The sequence below is a fragment of the Tyto alba genome, unplaced genomic scaffold, assembly GCF_018691265.1.
Source record: "Tyto alba isolate M040663 unplaced genomic scaffold, T.alba_DEE_v4.0 Super-Scaffold_10, whole genome shotgun sequence".
In the NCBI taxonomy this organism is placed as follows: Eukaryota; Metazoa; Chordata; class Aves; order Strigiformes; family Tytonidae; genus Tyto; species Tyto alba.
Window position 1 is genome coordinate 14,373,428 of NW_024881262.1, and position 27,650 is coordinate 14,401,077.

A 27,650-nucleotide genomic window follows, 5' to 3' on the forward strand; every position below is an offset into this window, starting at 1 on the left:
TTGTTATTCCTTCAGTGGCAGGAAAATAGGATTTATTTCTACTCCAAGCACTGTGATAAAAGGAGAATAAAGACAGAGAAAAGAGGGTTTACTTTTATATAACAGCTGCATTTGGGATACATCCTTGAATTAACTGGGACTCTGATGCACATGACACAAAGACTATTCTTCCCATTAAAAAAAAGCAATGCAAAAATGCTCTCCGCCCATTACAGAATTTCAGATGAACTGATTTCATGACCGTTGTGGTGTGTGCTGGGATCTGATATTATTTCATGACCAGCTTTGTGTATATAAGGAGGAACACACAGATTTGTCTAAAAAAAATGACCACAGGAAAAATTTACACAAAAACTTATTTCTAACATAGGTATTTCCTAATGTTGGGTTCCTCCTTGAAGCTTTCCTTCCCAATGCCTTAGATACATAACCATTGCCACCAAAAGGAAATGTAAGCAAGGAAAGATGATGTTCTATTAGTCTAACCTGACCTCATCAAACTGAATGGGGTGATGTTCAGGGCAGTCATTGAATAAAGGGACATTTCTGATGCACAGAGGTCAAAAGAGTGGTGGGGTGCTCAGAAAGGCTCCACAAAGGAGGATTTGCAGATCCTTGTACTCAGCAGAAGTATCATATCACGGGAGTTCTGGGAGTCAAGCCAGATTCAGGCACTAGCTCTGCACTACTCCTGTTCTCCAACTTAGACCCCAGTATCTGCAGTAGCCTTGCTCACGTTCCACATCAGCCTGCTGAGGAGACAGTCCACAGAGTGCACAGCCTTGATTTTCTTCCTTGACCCCTGTAAACTGCTGCAACCATGAGTTACTCTAACATCCCTGTCTTAGAAGTCTTTCTGTGCCAGAAGGGTTTGCAAGCTGGCTCAGAAAGCTAATGTGGTCCTTCATGGATCATCTTCAGCTTCTTAAGATCCCAAATGTATTCGATACATCACCTGCACAGGAGGGAACCGAGAGGCTACAAAACCATAAAGATACCATTGCCAGGCTGCCGAAGACCTTTAGGGGCATGATGATTCCTAGACACATATAAGTAATATACACAAGCTTATCTGTGGGGTATTCAGCCAGGAGCTTGCCCCTTTTCTCCAGAAGGAAAAGACGCCAGGCTAATGGCAAGGGGCTGTCTGTAGCCCGCAGGCAGCTGTGCAGTCCAATTCAGCAAGTGACAGTGAAGTTTGCTGTTCCTCATGACTGAGCTTCTCTGCTCACCTATTGACTTTGCCATTTAATCTGATTTGAGAAGAAGCACAAGTCTGTGTAACATCAGCTGTTAAAAATAGCTGCAGCACAGAATAAACATGCCTGGTACCTGCCATTCAGCCCCACACCGGAGTTCAGAAGATGCCAGAGGACCCTCTCCAACCCCGCTCAAAGACACAAACCACCATGGGTTCAGCCTAGGGACTGAGTGCTCTCTGCGAAGGATCAGAAGAACTGGGGCACTCAGATCTTTTACAGACTTCAACATGTGCACGTGGACAGAAGGGAGGGAAAGGAGAACTGGACAAAATTAGAAGTGTCCTTCTCACAGCTCCTCTCCCTCACATACCAGGAGAAAGCCTACAGAATTAAAATTGAGATTTTCCCTAGAGAAATCTAACACCTGAGCTGGCATTCTCATTGATATCTTCTTCCCCCTGTTCCTTCTTACTTTTCAGGTAACTTAATCTCCACAAAACAAGAGGTTTGGATGCTCATTTCCTCAATCAATAGCAATGATGTGGTGTTCTGGCACTGATCATCGGCTGACCTTGCATTTAAAGTGTGCCCTCTCCAAATCAAAGTCTCCTGTTACTTGCAGCCAGTCTTGCACAGACCTGTCTTAAACAACATTTTTTAGTAACCATATTGAAGGAAAGTGATCATCATGCTGCTGCCATAGCATCCCAGCACCTGGGAAGAAATATAGGAACATACCCCTCATAAAAGAAATCAGAAAGTCCCCACTGACATCAATAGGGCTGTATGTTTAATTCCTCCATAGACCCATCTGAGGCCTTGAGGCAAGTGAACTCCCACAGAGCTCTCCAGAGGGGTTCCAGGAAGCAATCACATCTCTGAGGAAACCAGAAATGCTGGGAATTGCTTTTGATACAACAGATCTGATTTGCCCTCATCAGTTCAGCACTTTCAGCAAGAAGCAGCACAGAGCCCTGGTCGGGAAGCTTGCCCTATGGTACTGCATGCCCCAGCTCCAAGCATGTGTTCTGGGATATGCAGGAATGCGTCACTGGGAAACAAACCCCACTTTGCAAGGATGCAGAGCCTGAACCCAGGACCTAAAACAAGCTGAGCCCATCCAGGTTTGCAGGGAGCTGGCACACCTGCTGTCCAAGGCAGGAATAGTGCCCATTCATCTCACCAGGGTGACCCAAACCCACTATGCTGGGTGTATGCGCCCCTCATGCTCCCTGGCAGCCTGGAAAGAAGACATATAAAAGGGATTTTCCTTACATAGGTGATCTGTTCTCCAGGGAATAGCTGAGATCACTCACATACACCACTGCTTTCCTCCTTTCTACTGCTTAATCCTTCCATAGGACTCAGCAGAGTCAGGGCTCTTGATTTTTCCTCCCAGGTCTACCCAGTTTGACGCATAACCTCAGGCATGCCTTTTTTTCTTTTGTATAACATCATTACCCTCCTGTAAGCCCCAAAAGCTAAGGAAGTTTGACCTCCTGCATGCTCAGAAAGTGCTTGGAATTGCTCAGATGGTACTAAGCACACACCAGATGTTACTAGCAGAGAATCAATTTGTAAACTCATGATAAATCTCAGGATCCTCCACTTTGGCCAGGCAATTCTTATCCTTGACTGCTGTAAGAAATATGTGAAAACCTAGGCTAGTCAAAAAAACAAAAAGTTTTTGTCATCTTTTGTAAAGACACTAAGCAGGCACTCTGCAGTTTCTTGATGGTTCTGCTGCAAACAGCAGATCCTGCAGAAGAGGAATGTTGTTCAAAGGAAAGATCCCTGCAGAGGTCTCCCAGCTATGCCCGAGTGACGTGTGTTGAATTTCAGGGGCTTCTTTAAGACAGGATGGGAGGCCAGCTCTGATGCAGCTGGGTTGCACTGATTCTTCTGTTTCCCTTGGTAATTGCAAATCTATTTATGAGCAGAACAAGTTTTTGTTACGCAGAAGAACTGAAAGAGTCAGCTCTTTAGGAGCGTCTTTAGTTACAAAGCACATTTTGAGAGGACTGTTGGCGGAAGCAGGCAGGGGGTGGGAAGGGAGTGGGGAGACTGAACTGATACCAGTTTAGTCAAATATGGGAGGCGAGTGAAGGAAGTTGCTCTTTGCAGACTGATACACCAGTGTCCTACTGATTCTGCTCTTTTTAGAAATCTTGTGACAGGGTGACAGAACACACTGCAGAGAGCCAGCACTCCCTCGTAAAAGAAATCATCTTCTTTCTCCAAAGGCTTCTTTAAAAACAATCTTAAAAGTAGTGTCCCAGTTTTTTTCCAGTTCTCATGTGCCCTGGTGGATGGCACCCAGCTAGCTGAAATCGTCTCTGCCAATGGAGAGGGGTATTTCATTGTGCAAGGGGAAAAAGCAAAAAAAAAGAAAAGAAAAAGCCCAGATTCAAAGGGTGTGCCTGTACAGAAAAGGGTGGTACTGTCACAAACACCCAAACCCACGCTGGCACCAAAACCAGCAGTGGTATTACTGTAGTGACCTGCTTGGCTAAAATACTCAGGTCTCAGAGACCACAACAGCAGGGCTAGACAGCTTCCAGACCTGGAACCAGCACTGTCAGAGGGAGCCCCTGCATTGCTGTGCACCTCTGCACTGGGTAGTGATGAGTTTAACAGTCACCCTCCAAACTGATGTTGGGTTTCTAGCCTGCCAGTCTGCTTATCCAATGGACTTACTCCAGAGTCATATTAGCCAAACTAAGATAAGAGTGTCTGAAAGCTTACAAATAATTTGAAGTGCAAGTCAGAGGGCAAATCAAAGACATGCTTTAGGGTCTGAAGAATATGGGTGATGAGGTCTGAGAGCAGCTGACAAGCAGAACAGAAGGAAGAAGGGACAGAAAGGTTACAGAAAGAACAACTTGCTGCTACACGCCATTTAACACTGTCCATGAGATGTCCATATTTTTAAGCATGCGTAACATACAAAATTCACTTTGGAAATGGCACAAGATGCCATTTATCCTGGAATTGCAATCCCATAGATAAAATCTGCCAGGGGACAGATTGCTCTATCAGTTCCACCCTCTGGGACTGAGAGTACAGGTTTGTCAAGGGCTACACAGGGTCTAGATGTGCCATCTCTGCTCACACCCTTACTGAGCACTGCTAAGTATTCAGAAAAATGTTACACTGGGGGATACTCACCAGGACTCCTCTCTTGAATTTGCTTACCAAGTGACAACAGTGGGCACAAACGAGGCTGAGCTTCTTAAGTGCAAACATGTAGCTCCTTCCAGGAGAGGCTGTTCTGCACTTGTTTTCCCAGTCCCTTCATGGTTACTGGGCTCTTTACAAGAGCATAACAACCTCAGTGAGGTACATAACATGTCCATCTATGCTAGCATCCAGCCTCAGGCAACTGCTGCTGAGTGCTTTCAGGGGAAGAGCATAACAGCAAAGAAAGTACAACATAATAACTTTCCCCTTTTCCCTTCAATCAGTCTCTGGCTTTGGGATTTCCCAAACCAGAGGCAGTATTTGCAGCTTTGTCTTTAACAGCACTAATGGACTTATCTGCTGGGAATGTCTCTCATTGCTTTATAAATCATTTATATTTTTGGTATAGTCAGTGCCTTGTAGCACTGTATTTCACAAAGTACATGTTATATCAAGAAATTTCCTTTTGCTAGCTTGCTAGGAAATGAAGAAACTCACTTAACCATGGCACCTTCCACAGATTACTCAAGATTTTACATGGCTTAGTCAGGCATCTTTCTTTCATGTTGAAAAGGACAACTTATTTAAACTTCATATACCAAACTGACCTTCTCAGCACTTGCATGGGCCCTAGTATTGCTATGTTCTGTGTGAAATGAGGTGGTAAACACTGCATGTCACGTGGAAAGGTGACTTAGGTGTGGACATCTTTTCACAGCCCTCTGGGAAATACCTCAGCAGCCCTGCTTCCTAAAGTACCCCCACGCTACTGCTGGTTTGTTCAATGTAATGGAGTCCTCCTCCCCAGAATTTAATTTCACCTTAAGGATATTCCCTTGAAGAAGCCAACACCAATCCCACCACTTAACAAATGGCATTGATGACACTGGAAAAGCTTAGTGGAAGTAGGATAGGGGAAGGTTTTGGAGGCTGCACAGGAGAAAAAACTCCCCATCCTCCCTCAAGCTTTCATCCCAATCTGACTAGTCAGCACCAGGTGTCGCTCGCAGAAGACACGTGGCAGCTCTCCAGCGATGAGCAAAGCCGTTCCCTTCCAGACCCAAGAACACATTCTCCTCTTGCTCCAAGTCAGCCAGAGGGGCATGTGTACATATCGGGCAGAACTCAACTCCAAGGTTTGGGCTCCTCTGGGGTGGTCTTCTGTCCTCAGTTACTGTCTGGTATCTGATTACGTTTCCTGAAATGACTAAGTTGCTACACCACTTTATGTTCAGGTGCCGGCCAGAGGGCTATGCCCAGAGGAATGCCACCACACCCTCACATCCTGTAAATAACCCAAGAGCCTCCACCATAAATGCACTTTGAGCTGTTCTGCCAAGTTTCCTGCTTGCATTTATCCAACGTGCTAGAAATTCTCTCCCCCAGCTGCTTAACTAACTTGTTTTCTACAAACGTAAGTCGCAGCCAGAGCAAAACACAGCACTATTCCTTATGAACTGGGCCTGAACCAACACTGCCCATTCTCAGTGCCTGCCCATTCTGTAATAACAGCTCTACCTCGCTGCAGAGCAGCAGGAGATTTGTCCTTGGCTTAAAAATTGTTCACTAAATCATCCAGCAAGGCTAAAACTCACATGTGCAGTATACATGGCAACAACCAGCCGAGGGCTGATGGATAACCACAGCTGTAATTCAAAGTAATATTCTTCATTTTCCCTTAAAATCTGTCAAACTTGGCTCCTGGGGTCAATGACATGATTAGAATGGCATCCCCTTCAACCTCTTAATCTACCAATGTCTACATCTATTTAGCTTTACACCATGGGACAGGACAGAAAAATGAGGAATGAAGGATGATTCTAGGAAGACAGCCAGGCCCCGGAAGAGCAACAGACACAGGGGAAATCCATTCTCTGAGTTCAGAAGGAAAGAAGGTGTCTTCAGAAACCTTTCTGAGGCATCTAGTGGAGGAGATGACACGAAGCAAACCCTCTCTTCAGCCCCCATAATTCACTGGACTCTATCCATACAGCCCTGGCCTGGCCCTTTTGACAGATCCTGTATCTAAACACTGGGGGAAGTCAAGACAGAAAGGCTAAATACAGTTAAGACACCCAATGCCAGAACCACAGTATCATTTTTCTCTGTCGTTGCAGATGAGCATGGATTGGACTAGCAAGATGGGGCAAGGAATGCAGATCCTTGGTCAAAAGGTGCAGAAACCAAAAAGGCTTAAATGGCACAACTGGGTCTGAGATCACGAAACTAAGAGCAGGCTTTCCTTCAGTACTAACCAATTCCCCACCTATCACCAAGAATACTGCCAAAGCCATGTGGAGCCAGATCTAGTCACCTACATGAAATACACTTGTTAAGGCCCCACATACATCAGCAGCTGTATGAAAAGTACCAGCTGGCTTTGACATTCATGCAGAATTCCTCTTCGTCCATATCACCAGAGGAAGATGTTACAGGCCAGATTTTCTGCTAGCAGAAAACAGAGCAGCTCCCCTGAAGTGAATGGGAACACTTGGCAGAAATTCAAGGCCATTCCTCATCCCTTTCCATGGGAGACCAACAGAGGAAAACCTAAGTCCTCCAAAGCTGTCTGTCCATGTCCCATTGCTCCTACCCTCCTGCCACAGCTTCATCTTGCAGAGGTCATATTTCACAATGCACAAAAGTCAGAAGAAGTTTCTAACAGGAACTGTCAGTCCCTAAATTCACAGATTTTATAGTCATTTATGTGCAGCTGAGCAGTGTCATCCGTTAAAGAGCATAGCAGGAAGCACTGTGCAGATTCGATCTCCATCGAGCGCCAAGCCCACAGCCCCAGCAGCTGGGAAGGATCTCTTATCCCTGCAGCACCGGCAGTGGCCAGGAAGAATAGGAGCTGGAACAGAGTAAAACAGAAAGGGAAAAGCAACTACTGCTACAGCATAGTAGAACCTGGGCCACCATGCGTGAAGGCACACAGTAAAATGCCACTGTCACTCTAGCACAGGACTCCAAAGGTGAAATGCACCGTGATCCTAAGAAAGCAACAGTAAGAATTCATGTAGCCAGGTGGCCCTGCAAGATTCAGGTACTGCAGCTGCCCTCCTTCCCATGTAAGGTGTGAATTGGCTGGTGGGAAGGAGCTGGTGGAGCTCTGAGGCAGGGGCTGGTGGTGTTCACAGCTAGCTGATGCCCTATAAGCATTTGCAGCAAGATGAGGGTTGTATTTTTGGAGCAGTTCTCTGTTAGCAGGAACGGGCCTTTGAAATGCTAGCAACAGTTCAGGAATGAAGCACTCATGGCCCTTTGCACAGGACACTCGTCCCATCTTGCCTGCTCTGCTCACTCAGGAGAAATTCCAGGAGACCAGCCCCACATCTGTTGCAAAGCCTTTTTGTGCTTACCTGGCATCAGAGCCTCACACACTCACTTATTTAAAGCAGGCCTGGTGATCTCTCAGCTCATCAGGATGATAGCTACGTTGTGAGGTGAAGAAGAGAAAGCAAAACTGTTGCTGATCAAATATAAAATTCACAAAGTATGTTCCAGGAAGCCATTATCTCAAACAGTCTAGTCCCAAAGTCCCTTCTCATCTAAAAATCTAGTGGGATATGGACATAAGCAAGACTTAGGTTCAGAGAACTGTCAGAAACTTATACAAAAGACCTCATGGAGTAGGATCTCAAAGTCCTCTTGTAACAGAAAGCTGATGACAATCTAAATACATTCCTCAAATCTCATCTCCTATCAGGGCTGCTTCATCCTGGTGACTCTGAAAAGCTCAGGGGAGCAGGATCCCATTCACCAATCCCCCCAAGTTTTAGGAGGCAATGTCCCCAACCCAAACATCCATGAAATAAGAGACAGGCCCTGAAATCATAGCAATATCTTCAAATTTCATTTTCTCTAAGCATTTTTGCAAGCAAGATAGAGGAAAGGCAACTACCTCTGAAAATTCAAACCCCAAAATATAGTAAATTCAGTCAGTTCACTCAGTTTTCCCCTGAATATGTGAGAACTGTAAATACTCTGTTTATACTCTGCTTTATTTAATAGAGAATCTGACATCACTCCAGTAATAAGCCTTAAGAAAAACCACAGTATACTGGTAGTTGTTGTCCTAGCAGGTCTGTTGCATTTTAAGTTTCTCTCAAAAATTAAACTACCTTCTTTATCGTCTTACACAGTGCATAATCTTTAATCCTACAAATTCCCTAATACATCTGTAGCAATAATGAAAAATGTTAAAAAGCTTTGTTCACAAGCGCTGATGAAGTTAGTCTTAGAAGAGGCAAGTAGATGGAGAACACAGACCCTTCAAATGCACTCAGTAATTAGAAATCTCACCTGTATTTTGTAGATGTTGCTGTGAAAACACTTTGTAAAATTTCGCTGTGGATGCTCAGCTCCTGCAGGGCTTGCTATCCCTTGCATGAAAACACTTCCCAGCACAACAGGAATGGATATTGTCTGAATGCAGCCCTGTCACACCGAAAACAACAACTAATATTGTCCTCATTAGTTTCCCACTGACAGCTGTCCCCCCACCCTGAGATTAATGGACAAACAAAGAAGATTACAGACCTCCTATATTTGCTAACACAGTCTATAGAATTAATTGCACAAAGTAGAAGTGGGAATATGAGGGTGCGAACTGGCCCTTTAACAAGGATGTTCATCCCTGAAGTCAAAGTTGATGTACAGCTCATGCCCAGAGGACATCTGAGCACAATCCTACTTATTTGTCCCTTACTGCACTTGGGGAAGGGGCTGGCAGAGGTAGAGATAGAGAAACACTGATTTGTAGCTGAAGCGAATCAGCAACAAAGCGTAAGTCGCATATGGAGCGGCACTGCTTTTCTGGCTGGGGTTGTTCTACTTGTGCCCACGTAGACCTTGTATGACTGGCTGGGCCCAGACCTGAGGCTTCAGCAAGCTCTTCTACCCGAATACATGCTGCTCTGCTCCCCCTGGGTCACAAAACAACCCACCAGGAGGACGGCTGCCATCAGGCAAAAAGATCTCTCAGATTTGTTTCCCCACTGGGGATGGAAGATGTCATGGTGAATGAGGTTTGGGGTGCTTCCAAGCTAAGATCAGGCATAAGGCAGCCCTTATGCACAGGCATAGCCCAGAGGAGGGCAAAAGTATGTCCATTCCCAAAGAGGCAACATTTGCTTGGGCTCTGATGTGTCACTGGCATTCTCTGCCTAGAGATAGGGGTACCGCTAGGAAGACCCTGTAAAATAAAATTTGTTGCTAAATCATAACTTCCTGCCCCAAACTATATTCTGAGTACTCAGAAATTAAGCAAGAAATATTACACAGAACTCTGAATTTGAGGAAAAAGCACCATTTTACCCCCTCCCAGAAATATGGCTTATGAAATTCATGATGCTACTAAAACATCTCTTTGCTTTCCTGAGTTTAGGATGTTCTACTTTGCTGCTGTTTCTTTTGATCACAATATTGAGCTTCAAATCTTATTTCAAACTTTACTGCCAGCTAGCTAGTCACTGTAACAAGAAGAGAGGAAACATTCTCCCTTGCTATGGGCATGGTCATCGTCCTTTCATATATGAGATCCCCACAGAAGTTGTGAAAAACTCCAGCAAAACCGGTACGTGCAATAATCTCTTCTGACAGCAGATGGCAGGAATGCATCAGTGTGTCTGGGCTGCAGAGCTCAGCAGGCCTATGGGATTCGGGAGCAAAAAGAAAAAGAACCGTTCAAAACAAAAGGCGATAAGAGTTTTCACACTGCGGTATGGGCAAGGGAAGAAGCCACACACAGGCGTACAAACATCCTTCCCCACCACCTGATGGGGTTTACAGTGAAGAGGAAGTCAGCTCTGACACAGTTATTGCTGTAAGAGGAAAGAGACTTCCAGTACCAGGCTATCTTCCATCAAATCAGATTTAGTACATAATTTTAATCCAGTGTATGTCAGAAGTCCTCTGATAGCATACAACATACAGGGTGGGAGCAAGATGCAAGTTTAAGAGGGGATAAGACAAAAGATAGACCCCAAACCTGTCTACAAATCCTATTTAATGCCAGATTTCCAGCTTGTGACAACTGAAGCGAAAGGCCAGCATTTTGTCCAAGCCATTTGTACAGGGCTCCTTTTGTGTAATTTCTCTTTGAGCATTTATGTCACTTTGCACAGCAGCATAACTGAGCAGTGTGTATCATGGCTTCAAAGCAGAACAATTGCTGTTTATAGAAGCACTGCTAAGAATTCATTGCTAATGCATTTTAATAAGTTATGAAAAGGGCAGTGTTATGAATGAATCATTGCAGGTAAATTTAGTTCAAAATCTAGATTTTCTATTTCTTCGTTAAAAAGCAAGCAAACTCACGGCAAGCACACACCTGCACGCAGGCAGAGGAGCAGCAATGGAAGCAGCTGCTTCCGTTTAAGGACAGAGCCCTCCAGTGATTCAAACTAAAAGTGAAGGTGAAATCAATGCCTAACTAATCAGTTTTCCTTATTTATTTACATCCTCAGAACAGAGTGAATACACTAAAAGTAATCTAGGAGCATTCAAAATTAAATGCAAAGGGGGCCATCTGGGAATGCACATACATTCATGCTATATATCTGAAGAGCAGGACTAGGATTTTGGAGCTGTTTCAGTGCAGTAGGTGGAGAGGCTACCTGGAGATGGGGGAGGGGAAGAAATCATTAAGAAAAAGAAAAAAAAACAGTGTTCCTATAAAGTGGTATTTGCATGTTTCTGAAAATTTCTGAAAAAAAAAAATATAAAATGGACCTAAATAGCAGAGACATTTGAAAGCCAAAACTAGCTTCTTACTGAAAGAAATTTTATTTCTGTTTTGTCAGTGTGACTCTTCAGAGATTCAAGATACAGACTCTGCTGTGAGCAATGTGTTGTAGAATAGGTAGGAGGTTACAGCATGACTCCACCGGTAGTACTGAGATCCATCAAACTGTCCACGTGTCAGGTGAGCTATGGGCAGGCGAAGGAACAAGTCCAGAGTGGTTAGTGGGTACACTTAGTGAGGCCTTAGATGTGTGTGTTCGAACACAGTCATGAACATCTGGCAATGCATAACACACCTGGGATGAGGGAGCTTCAAAGGAACAACACCAAGTTTTGTTTGAGTTCTGAGTTTACAGAAATAGCAAACTAGTTACCGCAAGCAATGTGTCAGTAACACTGCCACCGCACGCACTACAGCACTGTGCCAAGCAACAGCAATCAGCTCTCAGGTGACGCTGGGTATCTCCTACAAACACTTATGAAGCTGCATTTACATGGCTATTGTCACACCCACACCTTAGCTGTAAGCCAGCAGAAACCTTAATGGGTGACACAAACACATATTTCTCTTTAGCAGATGTACCCCAGAATACTCCCCACACTGGAAACATTGCTCAGAGGCTCTCATGGGAGATACTGCTGGGATACCTCTCTTGCTGGCTCAAGATAAACATATCCAGAAGCAACCCACCAGCAAGCCCATTTCAAGTTCCAGAACTGGTTTCCAGGTATTGGAACGTAATCCCTGGACAGCACTCCATATGGCATAGGCATGCTGATGCTCCAGGACAGGATGCAGGGTGTCCTGTCGCGTTCTTGATCATCCCAACCCATCCTCAGTCAGGAGTCTGGAAATCAAGGAGGTGGATGGGTAACTCTGAATCTCCATACCCATTTTCCCATTCCATCCCACTTAAAAGTAAAGGGGTGGTGTGTAGGGCTTGTCTACCCAGCCCCAGCAGTCAGACAGTGTGAGGGGCAAGGGAGGCTGGGTGGAGGGGTAGCTTGCAGACCACAGGAGGAAATCCTCTCCTTTGGGGAAGTAAGGGTAGCAGGGATGATAAAGGTCCTGAGGCCAGGCACTCTTCTGCAAAATCGAAGGGGAACCAAAAGAAGTAAAGTGGCAAACAGAGCCCTCACACGGCCACAAAGCTTGCAGATTCCCCAAGGAATATTAGCTGAATACAGTGGAGAATGGTGTGGGTTTAAGCAAATTTGTGGCAGTTCAGAAGACACATATGGGTTTTAAGAATTGAACAGCAACACTCGCTAGATCCCTGACTTTGTTGCTCACTCTACCAAGGGTAAGATGAACTGGGCACGCAGCAGAGAGGAGCCAGAGACTCTGCAATTCAGCGTCATGCTTTTGAAAGCCCAGAGTATTTCAGCTCAGAGGCCTGAGACCAAAGTTTGTGTAACAGAAGAAACAAATGCGGAAACAAGTGAAGCAAAGACTGCTTAAGGCAGGAGGCAATGCAGGAATTGGGCCTCAGAGGAGTCTGTGTTGCTAAAGAGCAATCAACTGATTGCATGAAGGACAAATGCTGGGAGATGGCTGACTCTCTCACCTGCTTGAGATGCTCAGCATGTAAACAGCCCTGGTTCAGTGAGCCCACAAACCACAGCTGCATTTCCCACACCAATGGCTTAAATGACAGCAGCCTCTCTCACTTCTCCTTCTGCTCAGCTGAGATGACCTGAATATGTGGCAATCACACAAACCTTGCATCCCTTGCAAGTCAAAGCACTCCTTCCTGCTTCTCCCAACATGCCAGCTAGATCAGAGGCTGCTCTGCCAACCCTTGTGTTAAAAACCTGTAACAGGAGTTCATGTATGGACTTGGCCCATGGAAACACAGAAGGAACATGGGGTTTGCTGCTACCTTTGCCCCCAGGCTACAAATTGCCACTGCCTTTCTAGACTTCCTTTCCCTGCTCAGAAACAAAGCTGGGATTCTCCCAGCGTCATCTACTGGCTCCAGAAGATGGAGCTTTAATGAGATCATAAAATTTAATATCACTCTTGATTAAAAACAGAAACAAAAAATTGCAATTATGAGCTGGCACCATTGTAAGGCACTCAACTGGTATTTTGCCCCCTGCACTGGAGAACAGGAGGGGCATGCCACAACTGCTAGAGACTTGCACCAGCTCAGGTGTAAACCACCCTGGCCCCCGACTGCTCAGGGCAGAGTTGGTGTGTGGTAGTGGAGAGCCAGCCCCTCTGCTGCTGTGGCAGTGGCATGGCATGCCAGCAGCCTCCAGGGTAACAGGGGAAGACATTTTTTACCTCTTCTCTGCTGTTCCAAATGTCAGCCTCCACACACCATCCCATTGACTGCCCTGTGGTCACTCATGAGCACCCTGCAAGGTCACACACACATGCCATCCAGGCAAGGGCTGGGACAGACACCCACACACTGTGGGCTGCATGCATGCTCCTCCTCTGTTACACTGTCTTTTAAAAGCTGTTAAATTGAAGGGGGGAGAAGAAGAATCAATTGATAGATGAGTTGCAATCGCTTGTGAGTCTCTTAAGAGCCTGGCTTTCAGCTATTTTCAGCAAATTAGCGTGGGGCTCTTACACACTTTCTTCTGCTCTCTGCGAGGTGAAAGCAGGACCACCGCCAGCTCCATGACTCACACAAACACAGGGAAGCAAACATAAAACAAGCCGCCTGCTTGCTCTTTCCCAGGGCTTATTCACACCCTTCGTAACTATTTGATCTGCCTGCTCCAGCGCATCCCAAGTTGCAGAATGAGAACAAACAGGGCTGGGGCTGGTCTTAGCTCTTGCATAGAATTGCTGGCAGAGTTTGAGCCAGATCTCAAACTTCCCAGTGAAGAGAGAGAGGAAAATGGAGACCTGTCTGCACTTTTGAGACAGTAGCTATCAATAGCCCCTGACAGCTGGGCAGTAATGACTGTTATGTTTTGTTACAAACCATTTTTGGCTATGACACAGAAGAAGATCCATTCTCATCCATCAATACCATGTATCAACCTAACAGACACCTACAGACCTGTGCCTCCCAAAGCCTCCAAATTCTGAGCCACGAACAAGTGTTTGTATTGCATTCAGGTCTTGGCACTAAGCAAAGATGTGCTGGAGGTGCCTGACAAGTGTTCGATACTCAGCATTTGGCCATACTGCCAATTCTTACTTGTCTTCGGTGTCCATCTTTTTGCTGTAGACCCCAGTTTCTGAAGTCCTAAAATGGGGCAAAAGTCTCAGCTTAAATTTTTTAAAAGAAATGAGCAATTCCTATCTATCACAGCTGCAAATAACCAAAAATACCCTGAAGAGATGAAGCTCAGAACGACTTAAAAAGCTGAAGAAAACAGAACAGAAATAAAAATACACCAAGAGTTTTTATTTTTAGAGTCCAGCTCATAGCTTCTGAGTGCCTAAAGGCTAGCAAACCAGCTCACTGATCTTCCCTCTGAGGTTCCCTTTGGATGGCTGCTTCAGATCTTTCTACAAATTTACCAGGTAAAACAATGGCCAAGTAAAATCCACTGGGCCTCATATAGGGAGGTGGAGAAGTGGCACTGCTAAGAAAAGGATAGAAGGATCTGATGTATTGTTCCCTGGAACAGTGATGTCTTGGGAAAACATTTCAGAAATGGATCTGTCTGCAAACCTAGGAATGGCAAGGGCAGGGCAGGTTCTTCCCAGGGCAGAGAGCTCCCTTCTCTGGAGGGCATGGATGCAGTCATCCCAACACCTAATGGTCCTAATCACTGTGATCTTCTGGGTGCCCACTTTCACACCAGAAACTCTGCTGGATTTTCTAATGTCCCTTCACACATCATCCACCCAGCCAAACTCTCTGCAGACTCAAAGTCAAATAGCAGCAATATACACCTGTACTAGAGGCATTAGAAATGCCACAGAGCAGGAGCGAAAGTCTGTATTACTGGGACCACTGTTTGCCTGTCAGGTCCTGCAGTGCAGCACAATTTGGATGCCTCTGCCAGGGACAATAGCAAGTGGTTTCCAGGATCCTGGAGAGCCCTCACTTGTTCACCAGCTTTACTGCTGGGCTTCTCACTTGCTTCCCTGCTCAGCATGAATTGACCATTCCTTCCAGAGTGCCCCTCTTGATTCACTGGGGCTTCTGGGAGGAAGCATTCAGACAGGGCAGAGTACTGTGAGTTGGTGCAAAGGGGGACAAAAATGTAAGTTGAGTTCAGCAGTTATTCTAAGGCAACACACACCAGCATGTCCAAATGCCAGCTTCAAAAGCACACTGCCTTCCCTTGCAGCTACTGTCATAGGTCTTACAAGCCCACTCCACATAGAACAAGGCTCTGTCCAGGGATTCTGCACCCCTCCAGGCTCCTCCACCTTCAGCTGAATGTCCCAGAACACCCTCTGGGACACTGACCAAAGCAATGAGACAAGTCCATCAGCACCCCACTTCACCGAGCTCTCAAGGCTGGCAGATTTCTGCTGATATCCACAGCACAGCAGCAGAAAACCTCTGCAATGCCATGCTCTAACACCAACAGCTGCAGCCTTCATTGCTGCTTGAGGATTATCCTCCTCTGACCTCCCTCCAGCTCCTCTCTGTGATCTGCCCACCCCACTCCACAGGCTGGCATAAAGCCAGGCTCCCCCGCCTCCAATCTCCGTTACTCCATCTGCCCAAGTCCCAGCCTTTTTCAGCACTCAGCTGATGCATCAGGGAGACAGTTGCTCAGCCCCAGAGCCCAGAGCCTTCCACCATTCAGACCCTCTCACAAAAGGCCCCCAGGGGCTCACAGCCTGTGGCTAAACAAAGTTTTGAAAAACAGTGTTCCTTGAGACCACTTATTTTTCTTTCCCCCCTATCTACGTGCACACAGGGAGCCTCACTGCCTCGCTATTTCTGGATGTGGGCAGACCCTCCTCTGCTTTTGCTATTGAAGATGTCTGACATAGCAGACAGGCCAGCTCCTGGCATTTGGTTACCTTCCAGGCTCTCTAGCTTCCATCCACTGATAACAGATCCCTGCCAAGAAACTTAGTTGTCAAGGAGACCTCTTTCAAACAACAGTTTGGTAGAAACTATGTTATCTAGGGTAGCACATCTCCAAGGTAGAGCACTCAGGTTAACTGCCTGCTAACTCCACTTCAGTTAAAATACAGACTCAGAGACAGAAGAGAAAGCCAAAAATGGAGTTGGCAGCACAACCAAGCCGCAGAGTCTGTAATTTCACATACATACAGGATGCTTTGGAGGCAATGCAGAGGTCACCAAGGAGGGCTGTGCTCCTCCTAGAGCCATGGCTCAGCCTCCCCCTCACTCTCCCACACTAACTTTACAATCTAAATTCAACCTAAAATGCAAAGAAACAGATCCTAACCTTTCACTAACACTGACTGTGTCTCCTCTGGGAACTGCATATTTCAGGTGGCAATATTTAACCTAGAAACAGATGAAAGCAAAAGCATCTACATGGAAGGAGCACAAGACCAGACACGTGGGTCTGGATCGGTGCTCAGCAGAGGGCTGGCAGGCGCTTCCTAATGAAAGATGTAGCTGAAGGGCATGTAAAGAGTTTCACTCTATCGATACAATTCTCTAGCTCCTGCTGCATGTTTCCTCCCAGTCCTAGTAGAGGACAGATCTCTAGGGCAATAAAAGCTGCTTTTTTATTTGCCCCTGTCTTCAGCAATAACAGCTTTTATTTTCTGTTTCCTTCTTCAGAGACTGGGTTAACTGGGAGGGAGAAATTTGCCACTTCCATCCTTCTTATGCTACAAATAAAACTACCTCACAGAAGCATTACTAGTTACCAGAAACCTCACCAACAGTGAAAAAGCAGCCAGAAAATAGCAGCCAGAAACAAAGAGTGCATGTGGATAATCAGGGAGAGTTACCCTGCATGTAATCTTCAAAACCAGCCAGAAATAAAGCAGTTGCAGGAAAGCAAGATATTTGCAAAACTACCAGGTGTCAGCTGATCTATTTCTAATTGCCAAAAATGACAGCTCCTGACAGCATAAAGCTAATGTTTCATCTCTTGAGAGGAGTTTTAAAGGTAGGAGACATTTCCTGGCATGGGAAAAAAGCTGAGCTGGGAATTCAGGTTATAAGGTACACAGCAGAGTGGGAGCCATTTTAAACTCTGCAAGCACTTACTACAACGCATAGCTTTATTTGGTGCAGCCTCTTCCATATAAAACACATAAAAATAGCAACTGGTGAGACATGAAAATCAGAGATAGTGAGCCTGTGCCAGAGACATTTAAAGGGAATGATGATCTGATGTTACAGCTTCAAGCAGTGATTTAAGACTCCATAACTAATTATTTGCTCTATACTAGCCATGAATGTGGGGGGAAGTACCAAGGTTTATAGATCCATCCTGAAGATAAAGCAAGCCTGAAAATTCTCTGGACGTAAAGGAACAAAATTCAGCAAAGAACGCAGAATGTGAAGTTGAGAGTGTCATTCTCATACCAACTTTTTGCTCAGTCTCATACGATCACAAAGATCTAGACTGTTAAGCTTCTTGCGGAGTTTGTCTTGTAGATTAAATTCAGCTCTTGTTTATCGCATGGCAAGGTCTTCTCTGAAGAACCTTCTACTAAAGGAGAAGAAAGTATTAGCAGGTAAATTGGTAAATCCTTTTTACTAGATATATTTACTGAAATCCGTGGGCTGAATTCAGCCTACAGAGTCAAACCAAAGACACGATTCCTTTTTCTCTTAGGAAAGACTGGTCACTACATCTTCACACTTTCCTTCCAGTAATGTGCGTTTAGGATTTCTGCCAAATTGTATAAACTCTACAAATTATCACACTGGGAGCCACTGTATGCCCTCAGCACTATGGTGAATGCATGGTGATTTCCTTAACCCAAGTGGAATGTTTGTATCCTGAGAAAATTGGTTTACAGCCCAGCACCAAAAGACCATTTGCTCCATTGGTGGGCCACTGGAGGCCCTGGAATTAGTGCTGAGTGGAGGCAAAAAGTAACCTTAGAGTGGAGAAAGCAATTCCAGAAACATGACTCCAGCAAAATGGTGGGTCTTAGAAAAAAATTCTAAACAAAAGGTAAGAATTGTCCCCCCTCTGTGTCTGTTAAATATCAAATAAATCCACAGAGCAGTACAGAAGACAGAAATCCATTATGACCAAGATTTAAACATTCTGAAATTTGACTTCCTTTTGATTTGAAAGAAAGGCCATAAAACCTCTGAAATTATTCACAAGAGGAAGAATCTAAAAATATTTCAGATCGCTAGGTACAGGAGCAGCAAATAGAAAATACGCAAAACATTTAAAAAAACTTCAACTACTCTGTTCCAGAAAAGAAACATCAAATCTTGTTATTTTTCCTTTACAAAGGAAAATTGAGGCAAAGAAGTTCTGTCAGTTACTCCCTTCAGCTGGAAAAGGGTCAAAGGTTTTTGCAACATCTCTGCTTATCAGGTGTTTTCATCAGCTCCACTTATAGCCTTTGCCTTCCAGAACAGGATGCTCTCTTGACTGAAAGGCCAAACTGTTGGCCATGAGTAGTAGAGGCAAGCTTTTCCCTCTAGTAAACCACTGGAAGACATATGTGTAGCTTCCTCTTCCCTCCCTTTTACACACTGGAGAGGTCGTGCCCGTGTAGATGGACAGGAGTGGGATCCCATCCAGCAATACCGGAAACCCACAGCCAGGCTTGGCTGCCCCAACACACACAGGACAAAGGCGAACAAGCTGGAACCCAGCCTGGAGCACTCTGCCAAATCTGTTTGCCAGGGGGAAATCCCAAAAGACTATGGCCTGGAGCCAAGGATGTGGGGAGAGAGAATTAAAGAAGTCCATCTGAAGTTGACCAAATTTCCTTTCCCTCCAATTGCTATGCAGTGTCCTCAGGACTGATAGGAAGTAGCTGCAGGTCGTTCTGGGAAACAGGTATCAGGACAAGGAGTGGATCCCCTTTGGAAAAAAAAAAAAAAAAAAACAAAACAGGAGAATGGAGCAGAAATATTTGTGAGGGTGTCTTTAACCTCAATACGAGCCATCCTTGCTTTCATGCTGGAATGACCACACAAACCACTGTTTCCACATGAACAAACACGTCAGTGTCTTGTGCACTTAAGTGACATATGAGCGACCGAATTTTCTACAGAGCACTAAAGGACCCAGGCAATCTGAGTAATTTTTAATCCTGGAAGGTGCAACAAAACCACAGAGTTTGGTATCCACAGCTCATACCAGGGCTCAAACCCTCTCTGCTCAAAAAAACCCCTAGAGATAGTCAAACAGAAATAAATGAGACAGGGAGACCAACTAAAACAAATTAGTAGACTCCAGCCAGAAGGCAGAATCATCCTAGCCATTACTGGTGTGCTGAGTTTCAGCTGAAGATGAAGGCTGCAGACTTTGACTGTAGGGGAAAATCAGCTTCAGGGCTTCCAACGAGCCAATCCCAAACCACATAGTTTGGTTTATTTAACAAACAAAACACACTACAACTAGCCTTTTCTATTAGCAGTCTTGACTGGGGATTTTCAGGGTTAGTTTTTTTTTTTTTACTATTTGTGGTTTCTTAAAAAATTCCAGGGGATGCACTGACTTTCTTAGTGAATTTATAGCCTCCAGTAAGCTTGTTTCTCCCAGCCACCTTTTATAAGCCCTGGAGGAGTTGAATAGTCTTCTTTCAAGTTAATTGAGCAAATTGGGCTGAATGAGTAAAATGACAATCAGCAAAACATCAGCATGTTCTCAGGGCTCAAAGATCCAGAAGGATGGGAGCAGAAATGAAGAGCTGAAAAGGATGAGGTGTATGCATTCTCAGCACTCAACAGATCACTTTCATGAGATACCCCTGGCCTTTCTTTACATGGTCCATGCTCATCTATGTGTGCAGGCAGATACCAATCCCCTTCCTCAGGATGCAGAGCAAGTTGTAATCCCAAAATAACTCCACTGACATCCAAGAGATTTCTCAAAGAGTAAAGTACAATTCAGTGAGAGCAAGGACACTGAACATAGCCTATAGCAAGCCTGTAGCTCTCCTTCCCTGGATCAATTTATTAATTTCGTCTGTGCTGGTGATTATAAAGAGGAGGAAGGGGATGGGGAGACAGAGACAAGGCCCTTGTGTGCAATGAAATTAAATGCACAGCAGCAGCCATCATTAATGATGCATTATGGAGTAACAAAGGGAGCCTGGTTGATTGACAGTCCCTAACAAGTTGTGTATAATAAACACTTCTCTCCAGACAGAACGTTTCTGATTATGGGATATGTTCCCCCTCATGTTACTGACGGTTCCATTGTGATAGACGCACCCCACTTGAAAGGGGAGAGACACCCAAAACAAAAGGAGGATTGACTGGGAGATGCTTGACTGAAGGAGCCACGAGGCCACCTTGCTGAGGTCTGTACAGAGCAAAACGCACAAGGCTGAGGAATCATCCAGGAAAATAAATGGCTGCAAAACAAGTGTGAGAATCGGGGGCAAATATCATCCAGCAATACCAAAATAAACCCTTCAAATGCCACTACATATGGTCTGGATTTAGCTTCCTCAGAACAGGATCTGAACCATATTTTTATGATCTTCTCTAAATGGAGGAGTATTAGTGCAGATCCTTGGTTCCTCACATCCTGCATCAGCTTCTATGTATAGCACAGAAGCTGCCTAGGACAGCCTGCTCAGGGATACAGGCAGCCCCTCATACCCACATGCTAAGAGGAACATCCCAACAGAGGAGACAGGCTCGCTTCCTTCTCTCAACACCAGCCTGGCTCAGGGGCTGACAGACCAGATCTGGAGCCTCAGCACTTAACCAGGACTGTCCACTCTGAAATGGTTATAAATCCATTCAGCTCATGGTGACATTCCTGACCACCAGGATCTCACTTGCCCTCAACAGCCTGAGTCCTCTTTCCTGACAACTCTTAGGGCAACCACTGTTACCTCCTTCCCACATCCCTCTAGCAGAACTCTCCTACCCTCCCCATTTGGCCCCTATGATTAGAGGCTGCATAGAGCTCATGAGGGTCCATGGGTGCCAGAGATGCCCCTGCTGTCTGGGTTCAAGCCACAGCCCCTGAAGCAAGGTTTCAGCTGCACAGACAGAGCCCCTTAGTGGCACAGTCCAAGCAGAAGGCTGTAGGGTCCTCGCAGAACTAGGATAGATACGAGGCCACTCGAGCTATGCAGGACTGCTCCAGTTCAGACTTCCTGAACTCTCTCCCACCAGCAGAGAGAATAACTCCAGCAGAAACAGGCTCATCTAGCAGTTCCTACGCAGGTTCCTCAGTTACTAGTATTAAGGCTATAGCTAAGCTTAGCGAGAGAAATTATATTTCCTAGAGGGGACAGAATTCCCTTATAGGGAGGGGTAACGTCCCTATGGGTTTTAAACATCTCTCACTCCTCAGGACTGAATCCAAAATGAAATGGAATCAAAGTACACAAGCTCAAGAGAAGCAGAAGGAGCATTCCTAACCCAGAGGTGTTCACATTCAGGAAGGTACCTGAGCAAGCACCCCAATCAAGCCTATTTCCAGGCACTGCTACAAGCCAGAGGTTAGGCCCTGTAGCATGTGATGAGGAAGTTTGCTGGCAGACATTAACAGAGGGTGTAAACTCTGAGTTTCCCAGAGAGCAATTAATATGGAAAGGCAGGAAATTTGCAGCTCTATAATTAATGCCAGCAAGAAGTCAGAACAGAGAGTGACATCACCACAGCTAATTACAACCAAGGGGAAGGGTAGGACTAATCGTTATCCTGACCTTGTGATCCATATCTGACTTACTCCAATTGTGCTCCTGGCCAGACTTCCCAGGAAGAGCATGTTTCTCATGCTCAGAGGCATGTTTCTGGCTCTGTTTATGCCAAGCACGTGTGAGGACAGACCCGCACATATTTCACATGGCTGTTAAAAAATGGTGAGTAGTTAGGAGTGAGTCTGGGGACAGATCACAGGGCTGCCCATGGGTGCTGCAGTAGGAGACCCAGCCCCTTAAGGCTTCTGCTATAAGATCCTGTAAGGCACTGAGAAGCAGCCAGGCCTGACCATCAGAGGCCTTGAAGCTGCTATTTCCGCATCCACACAGAGGTTGGATGGCAGGGCTCTACAGGTCATTGCCATTGCTGGGTACATGGGTCTCTCAGAGCAACAAAAGCCATAAAAAGCAGGGATTGCTTAAGGAAGATCTGCTCTCATCTGCCAGCAAGGCCTGGGAAGACACTATTGACACATCTTGTTCTGATCCCAGCATACTGGGATAAGGCCCTGAAAGAAGCTCTGCTTCACCATAGGAAAAAGTCAAAGGTGGGTCCCCGTCTGAAAAACAATTGTTATAGAGCTGCACAAGGTCGCTAAGACTTCAGGGTACCAAATTTTCAGCCAAGGGCTTCAGCTGCCTCACTCAGCCATTGGAGCTGATCCTCCCAATCTGTTCAACCCTCTGACTCAGTGGCATTTGGCTCTCCCACTGCCATACGAAAGGATACAGGAAGGTTGACAAGTCGTCTGCAGAAATGCAACACTACAGCAAAAAAATCCGTCTGAAACAGGAACCAAAACAAGGCTGCCAGCATGCTGTAGCTTGTGCCCTCCATCACCCTGAAGAGACATGCATCCACTCTGCCACATAAAGGAAATGATTTGCAAAGTTGTTTCAGAGAAATGGCAGATCAGTAGTGGGAGCTGTCAGTTCCAAGGAAAACTAAACAAGTTAAAAGTTAAATAGCATTTACAGACAAAAAAAGAAAAGCTATATCCAGAGCAAAGGAAAGGGGAAGTTGCATGGTCTTGGTTTTATTAAGAAGATTGTTCTTTACAGAAAAATGTGACATTAGTATCTGCAACCACTATTTTGGCACTGCACAAGAGCAACAGGCTCAATGTAGAAGCAGAGAAGACAGCCAGTTTCTGACCAACTCTTCAGGATGAATCCAGTGCAGCAAGTTAAACCTGACAGCATAAAGAAAGAAAACCCACTTTATAGGATTCTCAATATAGGAGGTGTTAGTAACGCCCAAGAATTATTTTTAAACTCTTTTCTAAATCTCTGTGTATATGCAGCACTCCTATCAAAAATATTTAAATATTATATTGAAACAATGTCAGAGACCCCACATAGCTGTAAGTCAGTGAAAACTTCTTAGTAGCATTTAGATATGCTTCAATAAAACTACAAAGATTAAAAACATGATGGAAATCTACAGAATGGCTTCAAAGTAAGACATCAATCACTTTATGCAGAAAACCACGCTAACAGACCCGTAATATCTAACAGTTTGCCTGCAAAGGTTCGTTACAAATTCCTTTTAAAACCTTTCTGACATCCTCCTCCCCTTTCCCTATCCTAGTTTTCAGAAAGACTGTAGGAATCCCCTGGATTAAGGGGGAACTCAAAGTCCAGTAGCATGCAATATTCAATCAGCCCTAAAGCTATTACAGCGCAGTGCTCCCATGCAGAGATAAGCGACGGTTTAGAAAAAATATCTGAGCAGTTCCAAACATCAAGATGATTTCACACCCCGATGGAAAGTATGCAGGCTAATATTGCAGCAGTCTTTATGGCATTCAGCATACAGTCATGCTAAAATCCACAGAAGAATACAGCTACATTCCTTCATAGGATTAGAAGACTGATCCATATACCACTGAAACCAATAAGATTTTTTCCATTAAGTGGGAACTGGATTGGAGCCTATAAAAGATTTACCCTGTGAGCTTTCATGAGACTTGAAGGTGCAGAGCAGCTATATAGTCAATGCTGATACACAAGCATGCTAGCCATTTGTAACACAAACTGCAGTATGTGCGTATTTTCTTTCCTACTAGACGGGAAGAACTGATTACAGAATGGGGTAAGCAATGAGGTTACATAGCTAGGCATTGCAAATAATAAATAAACATGAACAAATAAATGAACTCGTGACTAGCTAGGGAATAAAGCTAAGGTAAAACCAATAGCACCTCTTTTGCATATGCCAGAAAGGCTATGCATGCAGCTTTTGAGAACAGAATCACATTTGAATGTGATGTTTTGAGAAGGGAGTTCAGATGAAACATACAAGTAGTCCTAAAGGAATGCAACAGTTCTTCTTAATGAAAGAGCTTTAAATTGCAAATTTTTGTAGTGCATAGACTAGCATTGTATTATCTCTGAGCACACAGGCTCCCTAAAGTCACAGAAACAGAGTAAGGTAACCTAACACATATGTATGGCCTTAAAAATCAACCCAGCCATCTGTCTCTGTCTCACCTGCTCTTGGAGGTGAAGAGGCTGACCCAGCGTGAGCTTGAAAGTCCCACTCAAAGCCCCATGATGGGTGCTGAGGTGACAAGAGTAGAGCAAGGGCTAGGGAAAAGAGAGGTGCATGCCTCAAAGAAAACTGGAATAGAAACCCAGCAACATTAGTGTGCTGTGTGAAGGGTTTGGCAGGAGGAAAAAAGCCGGCACTGAACATTGTCAGGAGGCCTTTGCCTAGTGGTCCAGGCCAAAAGGTATCTAACCCCAGCAGGTAACAGGTCACAAACCAGCACTTCCAACATGTGAAGTCACTCCACCCTGAAGTTTTGCAGTGTGGATACCAAAGCCTGAACCCCCTGTTAAGAAGAAGCTATTTCGACAGAAATCCAAAGCATCTAGTGAATGGCTGATGATATTCCTATCTACTAAGAAATATCAGATAAACTTGATGAAAAGCAATTAGCAGAGGGGATACTGGGTAGAGGAGGGTAAGGTAGAAAAACATGTAAGCAATAGAACCCACAAACTAAGAGCTGTTCATGTTTGGTCATAACATTTATTCCAGCAAGAGAAGCTTTGTGAATTATATGTTTTGGATTAAAATCCTTAAGAAAGCCTGTGCTCCACAGTCTGCTACAGAGCACATCCCTGGCTGGTCCCAGAGAGAAGGACCTGTGGTGTACAAGCCACCCATTCAGACACTAGTCCAACACTAAGCAGGATCACCTTCCCAACAGGAAAACTCTTGAGTTTCATGTCCAGACCCCTTGAAAGAAAAGGGCTGAAAAAGGTCATAAATAATATACTTCGTATTCCACTGCTATGAGTGAGGGTAGTATAAGATGCCAGAAAACATGCATTTATCTCTTTAACATTTATGTCTTTAACATATTTTGAAATTCTTGTAGTCGAAGTGTCAGAGACAAGGGCTCAGCAAATGAAGGAGGAATGAGAAGGTATCAGGCTGCAAAATACAATGGCGGGCACATCAGAGATGCTCACACAGGTGAAAAAAGCAAAACAGCTGATCTGTCTGCACAACTGAACTGCTGTGCCATTTATTTTTAAACACCCTCATTGCTCATGATACTTGCGTCTGCCTTTCCTCTCTCACCCACACTGGAGCAGCTGCCCTACTTGTGTGAAAATGGAACTTCTGAGCTCCAGCACTCATTAGGACGATGCCTCACGCAAGCAGGCTCCAACTGGGATGCCAGCGTGACAAGCCTCTGTGCAAAAGGCAAAAATGACAGGGGTGGGAGAGACATTGTGACAAAGCAACAGTCAGTGTTCAACAACAGTAGAAAAACAATCCTGGGTCAGTTCATCTACCACAGACTGTCTGACAGTGACAAGGAGTGGAAACTTCAGGGAAAAGCGTAAAAAGGCTGAGTAGCCTACAGCAATACCTGCTCTGATATACCTTCCCTGGCTTCCAACAGTGTGTGGCTTAGAGGTTTCTGCATGAAGACCTGTAAATGCTAAATAGCCACTGACAGACAAGTTCTCTATGAATCTGCACAACTCCTTTTAAGCCCATTTGTATTTTGGCATTTATGTGTCATGGGGCCACAAGCTCCATGCTGTAGCTACGGGTTATGGGCAATGCTGGCATTTCAATGCCCACTTGTTAAGTTTACTGGTGCCTGTAATTCTTCTGCAGCATGGAAGATGACCATCACCCGTTCCACCTCACTCACTGCCATTCCCACTGGGGAAAAAGGAGGTTAGCACAAAGAGAAGACTCCTCTTAAAACACAGTATCAAATGCTATGGGTCAGGAGTTCATTATTTTAAGCTGCTTCTTCGGCTGCTCTATGACTCCTTTAGAAGGAAGAGAGAGATTATATTCTGGCCCAGGCCTAATGATCAAAAAACCCCATCTTCTCTACCAGCCAATGACAGGTCTGGGCAGAGTTCTTCTGTAAATAGTATCAGCATATCAGTCCAGACAAATCCCACTGCATAAGAGAGAATTAGGCAAAGAGAGGAAGGCACCAGGGCACACACATCCCTTCTAGCGCTGCTGACTAACAAATCCTGCTCCCAGTGAAAGAACTGACAAACTTAGTCTGAATGGTTTGTGCACTGCTAAATTAAAGCTGATATAGGGGAGATTAGTAAAAAGTTCTGTAATAGAAGAATGTTGTCAGGATGAAAGGGAAGATATGGGCATTTGTTAGCAAAACCCACTTTCTCTGTCCATCCCACCCTGCAGATAGCTATGCATCAGTCAGACTAGAGCTACAACCACCTCAGAACAGAAGTAACTGCCTACTGAGTCCACCCCACTGCCTGTAAAACCAGCTGTCTGGTTGTTTCAGAAGAAGATGAAAGACCCTGAGGGTTTTTCCTAACTGTACCATCCCAAAACACCAGAAAAGGATTATTCCTTGCAGGCTGCAGGGTCGCACTCACCAGAGCCTTCCTCCGTCCTGGATCCCCAGCAGTGTGACAGCAGCACTGAGCATCAACATCATACAAAGCAGAGCCTGACAGCTCTGTGGTTTCCTACACAGTGGCTGGGACCTTATGCTTTGTGGAAGACAGCAGCTGCTCACATTTCTGAGGAACCATCTGACATGGGTCTCACTGGGAATCTGGATGCAAGCTCCCAAAGGTGGGCTCTGCTCCTAACTAGAGAGAAATCTGTGAGCAATAGTCTGCACCCTAATAGGACATTCATAGCACTTCTATTTTTCTCCTTCTTTGTTGAAGCTGATTCATAGATTCAAGGTCCATTTTTCAGGGTCCATTTCCCTGGCTCCTGACTAAAGTCTACTTGCGCCGTAGCAATTTCCTTAAAACAGTTCAGGCCAAGCAGAGGGAAGCAATTCCAGAAACAAGTCTAGACTCAGCACAACTCTCAAGTTAGAAATAACTCATCCTCTGCACAGAGCTAGCCAAATAGCAAGCAGGGTGCTGAGATGACCCTCTGCCCATCGTACCCTGGTTAGTGTGAACAGAAAAATTCACATCTGAGAGCACAGTGAGCCTTAATGAATGGTTCCAGACCCCTACCTTCAACCTGCGGAACTACGGCAGGGCCGGGGAGTGGCTCCATGGACACTATTGCAACCCTCTCTTTGCTCTTCCTAACAGCGTTGCAGGGGTCTGCACCAAACTCTGTCTTGAAAGGCAGGGTGAAGAGAGAGCAGTGTTGCACAGAGATTTCATTTCCATGAAGCCTATACCATCATGGGTTATTACAAGCAATTTTTCCATCCAGGACATTTCAGACCCAAGGCTAGCACTTCAAGAAAAGGACAAAGGAGAACAATACTTCGCAGGTTCTGTTTTCCAGTCTTTCC

The 27,650-nt window shown here is 45.1% G+C and overlaps 1 protein-coding gene across 5 annotated transcripts in view; it reads right to left on the reverse strand.

The window, feature by feature from the left end:
- The window catches only part of MB21D2 (Mab-21 domain containing 2), a 61,953-nt gene that overhangs the window by 8,222 nt on the left and 26,081 nt on the right, over window positions 1-27,650 (reverse strand). Inside the window, exon 1 of one of the 5 annotated variants that reach the window (XM_032986878.2) lies at window positions 26,758-26,803. The exons of the other annotated variants lie outside the window; for them this stretch is intronic. The gene's annotated coding sequence lies outside the window, so the exon portion shown is untranslated. Of the gene's footprint in view, window positions 1-26,757; window positions 26,804-27,650 lie in introns of those variants that run through there. 5 annotated transcript variants of the gene reach the window in all.